This window comes from Saccopteryx leptura, chromosome 3 (genome assembly GCF_036850995.1).
Source record: "Saccopteryx leptura isolate mSacLep1 chromosome 3, mSacLep1_pri_phased_curated, whole genome shotgun sequence".
In the NCBI taxonomy this organism is placed as follows: Eukaryota; Metazoa; Chordata; class Mammalia; order Chiroptera; family Emballonuridae; genus Saccopteryx; species Saccopteryx leptura.
In genome coordinates, this window is record NC_089505.1 from 160359221 (window position 1) to 160365220 (window position 6000).

Sequence of the window (6000 nt, forward strand, 5' to 3'; positions counted from 1 at the left end):
TCTTTCTTTCTTTCTTTCTTTCTTTCTTTCTTTCTTTCTTTCTTTCTTTCTTTCTTTCTTCTTTTTCTTTCTTTCTTCTTTCTTTCTTTCCCTCTCTCTTTCTCTCTCTCTTCTCTCCTTCCTTCCTTCCTTCCTTCCTTCCTTCCTTCCTTCCTTCCTTCCTTCCTTCCTTCTTTCCTTCCTTCCTTCCTTCTCTTTCTCTCTTTCTCTCTCTCTCTCTCTCTCTCTCTCTCTCTCTCTCACACACACACACACACACACACACACACACACACACACACACACACCACACACGCAAGCACCTATAGCCTTATATAGGCCATACACACATGGCGCTGCTATGCACCCACCAATCAGGCAAAGTGCTTGCAGCTGGTAACCCCACAAGCAATCCTAACATAGCTGCCCCACAAGGAGGAACTTTGCAAATGAAGATGCCGGCTCCTGCTGAAGATCCATGAGGTATTGTGGGCAACAGTGAGGGGGACTGAAAACTAGGAATGGTTAAGTCATACAACTTGTACAAGGAAGGAGAAGGTGGCACTTGTGAATTCCAGGTTGGGCTCCATCAAAGACATAATTTTGGGAAGGAATATCAAAGGAGTAGCCCATGAGTGCCTCTCCAAGGAGGGTGGCATGACCACTGAGAGGCAGCATGCCTTCCCTCAAAATCAGTCATTTCCCTTCCCATTAGCTGTGGTTAGAATCAGTGGTTCTCAGTGTGGTCCAATTTTTAAAAATCTCTGGCAATCTGAGCATTACTAGTTTTTTTCCTAACAGTTTTATTGAGATATTATTTCATATACCATGCATTTCTATTTAAAGTATACAATTCAATGGTTTTTTAACATATTTACAGAGTTGTGCAACCATAACCACAATCACTTTTAGAATATTTCATCACTCCTAACAAAAAAACTACCATAGCCTTTACCCTCACTCCTCCCATCTTTCCTATCCCTAGACATTCATTTGCTTTCCCTATAGGTTTGCCAATTTTTGACTTTAATGTAAATGAATGATGCATGACCTTTCGTGCCTGACTTCTTTCACAAGTATAATGTTTTCAAGGCTCCTCCATGCTGCAACAGGAATCAGTACTTTATCCCTGTTTATGGCTGAATAATATTCCATTTTATGGATGTACTTACCTTTTGTTTATGCATTCATAAGCTGGTGAACATCTGGATTATTTCCACTATTTAGCTACTAAAAATAATTCTGATATTATAAACATTTGTGTACAAGTTATTGTGTGGACATATGTTTTCATTTCTCCTGTGTATATATATATATATAGGAATGAAATTGCTGGGTCACATGGCACTCTGTGTTTAACCTTTTTTTTTTTTTTTTTTGTATTTTTCTAAAGCCGGAAATGAGGAGGCAGTCAGACAGACTCCCACATGAGCCCAACCGGGATCTACCCGGCATGCCCACCAGGGGGCAATGCTCTGCCCATCTGGGGCGTTGCTCTGTTGCAACCAGAGCCATTCTAGTGCCTGAGGCAGAGGCCACAGAGCCATCCTCAGTGCCCGGCCAACTCTGCTCCAATGGAGCCTTGGCTGCGGGAGGGGAAGAGAGAGACAGAGAGGAAGGAGAGGGGGAGGGGTGGAGAAGCAGATGGGCACTTCTCCTGTGTGCCCTGGCCGGGAATCAAACCTGGGACTCGTGCACGCCAGGCCGATGCTCCACCACTGAGCCAACCGGCCAGGGCCTATGTTTAACCTTTTGAGGTGAAATGGTAGTTTTGAAAACTTCCCAGTCCATTCTAATGAGATCATTAGAATTCCAGGGTTGAGAACTATTGACATCAACAAAATGATGAAACAGAGAAGAACACACTGACAGCTTCAAGGGAGATACTTCATAACCCTTGGGGATCCCTGTGGAACGGCGAGGTTTACCAGCTGCACCCAAGATACTAGTGATTGCTGTCAACATGCAGGGAGATGTGCCTCGGTGCCCTGCTCTTAATTCTATTGATTCACCATTTACACTAATAACTTCACAGGATGAATATCTGGAATAAGAATTTTTAATTGCAATCCTTTCTTCAATGAAATCCTCTGTGGAAGCTAAAAAGATAAAACAGATAAAGGTGGGGCAGCTCTAGGGACCACTGAGAAGAGGGTGGGTTCTCAGAGTCCTGCCTGTTGGCCCTTAGACACTTCCTCTCTCACATCCCACCACTCTGGGCCCTTCTTCCCGGGAATCAGGGATTTATAGATCATTGCTTCAAAACCCATAATCCAGAAGTTTTTTTTTTTTTTGCATTTTTCTGAAGTTGGAAATGGGGAGGCAGTCAGATAGACGCCCGCATATGCCCGGCCAGGATTCACTCGGCAGGCCCACCAGGGGGCGATGCTTTGCCCATCTGGGGCATTGCTCTGTTGCAACCAGAGCCATTCTAGCGCCTGAGGCAGAGGCCATAGAGCCAACCTCAGTGCCCGGGCCAACTTTGCTCCAATGGAGCCCTGGCTGCGGGAGGGGAAGAGAGAGACAGAGAGGAAGGAGAGGAGGAAGGGTGGAGAAGCAGATGGGTGCTTCTCCTGTGTGCCCTGGCCGGGAATCGAACCCAGGACTCCTGCACGCCAGGCTGACGCTCTACCACTGAGCCAACTGGCCAGGGCCCAAAAGGTATTTTTAAAATTAGTTTGTGGATAACCCAAAGCTGAGAACATAAAATGCTTTTTTTTAACTTTCAAACATTTTATTTAAAATTCATAAATAAAAAGTAAAATATAAATTCATCCAAGAACATATCACTTATTACTCCAAGAGAACTATGTAAATTCCAGTATTTTTATTCTTCCCACCATTAGCTTTGTATCATCTATAGTAATGCTGAGGGCTCATGACCAGCTTTCCTCATGTCCTCCAGTTTTTGTTTATGTTTTTCCTGGAGGTCGTTGTATCTATCTTGGAAAGAAATGGCCTCTTTCTCTTTTTCTTTAAGGAAATATTTTTCCAAGACACTATGCTTTTCTAGCAGTGATTCCACATCCTTTTTAATTCTCTGTTTTTCTTCTTCAGAAACTCTGAATTTAATCTCCAGACTTGACATTTTCTGCTGAAGCTGTATGTTTGATACTTTGGCTCCAGGGTCCTCAGAATCATACACAAGAACATCTGTTCCATGACTTTTCTCATCAGTTAAACCGAATGGAAAAAGTGAGATATACAAATCAGTGAGTGTTGATTGCCGAATCTGTGATTTTGGAACAATTGGACTGATGATGCTGTTGTCTGCATGGGTAACCTGTGGTGATGAAATAATGTGCTCAGAGGAGAGGTGGCCAATTGACAGAGAAGAGTGGTCATGGTCCAGTACAGTCACAGGAAAAGCTGGAGAAAGATTGACTCCAGATACTGTAGGAGAGGTTGCCCAAGGAATAGCAGGAGATGTAGTTTGCGTTTCACCATTACTCCCGTCAAAAATCTCTGTAGCCTCAAAACCACCAAAATCATCATCCATTCTTCAAGTGCACCTGTTCCCACTTGCAGCAGCTGCCCGCTGCTGCTGCTGCACTGCTCAGTCTGGGTGAGCCACCCCCCAGCACACAGACCCACACACGCACATTCGGGGCACAACCCCAGACCCATAGGTGGAACCACCACCACCAGCCACACAAGGTGGGGTAGCCCACCCACCACCCGGTTTCAATCACTAAACATAAAATACTTTTAATGACAGACTCAGTGGCAAGATGAACTGAAACAGAGATAAGTATGAGGTAAACAAAACCAAACTGAAACTGATCTTCTCCAGAGTGGGTTATATTGAGAAGTATAAAGGTTTCTTTCCAGCAAGGTATTCAAGCATATTCCAGACAACTTTCTATAAAGAAGTCATAGAAGGAGCCCTGGCTGGTTGGCTCAGTGGTAGAGCATCAGCCTGGTGTGTGGAAGTCTCGGTCAGGGCTCACAGGAGAAGCGCCCATCTGCTTCTCCATCCTTCCCCTTCCCTCCCGCAGCCAAGGCTCCATTGGAGAAAAGTTGGCCCCAGGTGCTGAGGATGGCTCCATGGCCTTTGTGTCAGGCACTAGAATGGCTCAGGCTGCAATGGAGCAAAGCCCTGGATAGGTAGAACATTGCCCTTTGGTGGGCATATCAGGTGGATCCCGGTCAGGCACATGCAGAAGTCTATCTGACTGCCTCCCCACTTCAAACTTTGGAAAAATACAAAAAAAAAAAAGTCATAGAAGGAGATTCGAAAACCAGAAGACAAGGTAGCTGGCCTAAGTGATTTGGATGGTGGCCACATCTTTAAGCCTTTGAAAGACCATGTTCATACTGTGCAAACTCGAAGATCTCTGCTAGAATGGGCGGGGACTGCAGAGTAGGAAGTTGTTTTTCTCCTTTGCTTTCTTCTGATTTCCTAACGCAGTTCCACTGGGGTTTTGTCTTGAAAAGTGCTGGCAATGATCGCAGGGCATATCAGATCTACTTTTTATTTTTTGGAGAGAGGGGAAGACAGAGAAGCATGAACTCATTGTTCCCCATAGTTGTGCCATTGATTGCTTCTCATATGTGTCTTGACTGGGGCTCAAACTGTCACCTTGTGATCAAGCTGGTGATACCATGCTCTAGCTGGTGACCTTAGCTCTCGGGAGGTGGAGCTCTACTCACTGTGCCACTGGACAGGGCACCAGATCTACTATTTTTATTGTTTAATATATAATCTATTCTTACTCAATTAGATTGTAACTTATATAAAGTCAGCATTTTATTGACTTTAAAATATTGATTTTTTTTTTTTTTTTTTTTTTTAGTGAGAGAGAGACAGATAGAAACAGGGAAAGACAGACAGGAAGGGGAAGAGATGAGAAACATCAACTATAGTCGTGTCACTTTAGTTGTCCATTGATTTCTTTCTCATGTGTGCCTTGACTGAGGGGTTCCAGATGAGCCAGTGACCCCTTTCTCAAGCCAGCAACCCTGGGCTTCAAGCCAGCGACTTTGGTCTCAAGCCAGCAACCATGATTGTCTGTGATCTCACACACAAGTTGGTGACCCTGTGTTTAAGCTGGTGAGCCTGCACTCAAGCCAGTGACCTTGGGGTTTCAAACCCAGATCCTCAGCATCCCAGGTTGATGCTCTACCCATGTGTCACCACCTGGTCAAGGAAAAATTATTGATTGATTTTAGAGAGAGAAGAAGGGGGAGAAAGAGAAAGAAACACTGATCTGTTCTTGTATGTGCCCTGACTGGGGACTGAACTGGCAACCTCTGCATCTCAAGATAATGCTAAAACCAACCGAGCTACCCAGCCAGAGCATTATCTGCTTTTTCAGTAGTGTTCCTAGAAGAGTGCCTTACATATAGTAGGTGTTATACACTAAATGTTCATGTCTCCCCAAAATTCATGTAATGAAATTCTACCCCTCAGTGTGAAGGTATTAGGAAGTGGGACCTTTGGAAGATGATCAGGTCAAGAGGACAACACCCTCATGAATGGGCTGAGTGGCCCTTATAAAAGGGGCTTCAGAGAGCTCCCTTCCTTTTTCTACCATATGAGTCAGCAGTCTACCCCCTGGAAGAGGACCCTCACCAGAACCAGATCAGGCTGGCTCCCTGATCTTAGACTTATATAGCTTCTAAAACCATGAGAAATAAAATTCCATTGTTTAGAAGCCACCAGCCTATGGTAATTTGTCATAGCAGCCTGAATGGACTAAGACAGTACGTGTATAATAAATACATGTTGAATGACTGACCAACTAAATAAAAGCATTTGATGAGTATAAAATTTCAGTTATGCAAGATGAGTATGTTCTAGTGCTCTGCTGAACAACACTGTGCCCATAGTTGACAATACTGTATCATATACCTAAAATTTTATTAAGAGGGTAGAGCTCACATTAAGTTTCTTACCACAATAAAATAAATAGAATAAAATACCATTTTTAACTTCTTCGTGTCAGCACACTCTTTCATTACGCCCATCGGACCTTCATGGCTTCTCTCAGCTGCTGTTCTTACTTCTATGGCACAGCA

The 6000-nt window shown here is 44.0% G+C and overlaps 1 pseudogene; it reads right to left on the bottom strand.

Annotated features, from left to right (window-relative positions):
* Nucleotides 1–2836: 2836 nt before the first annotated feature.
* Nucleotides 2837–3478, bottom strand: LOC136398346 (coiled-coil domain-containing protein 91 pseudogene; annotated as a pseudogene).
* Between the last annotated feature and the right edge of the window lie 2522 nt (nucleotides 3479–6000).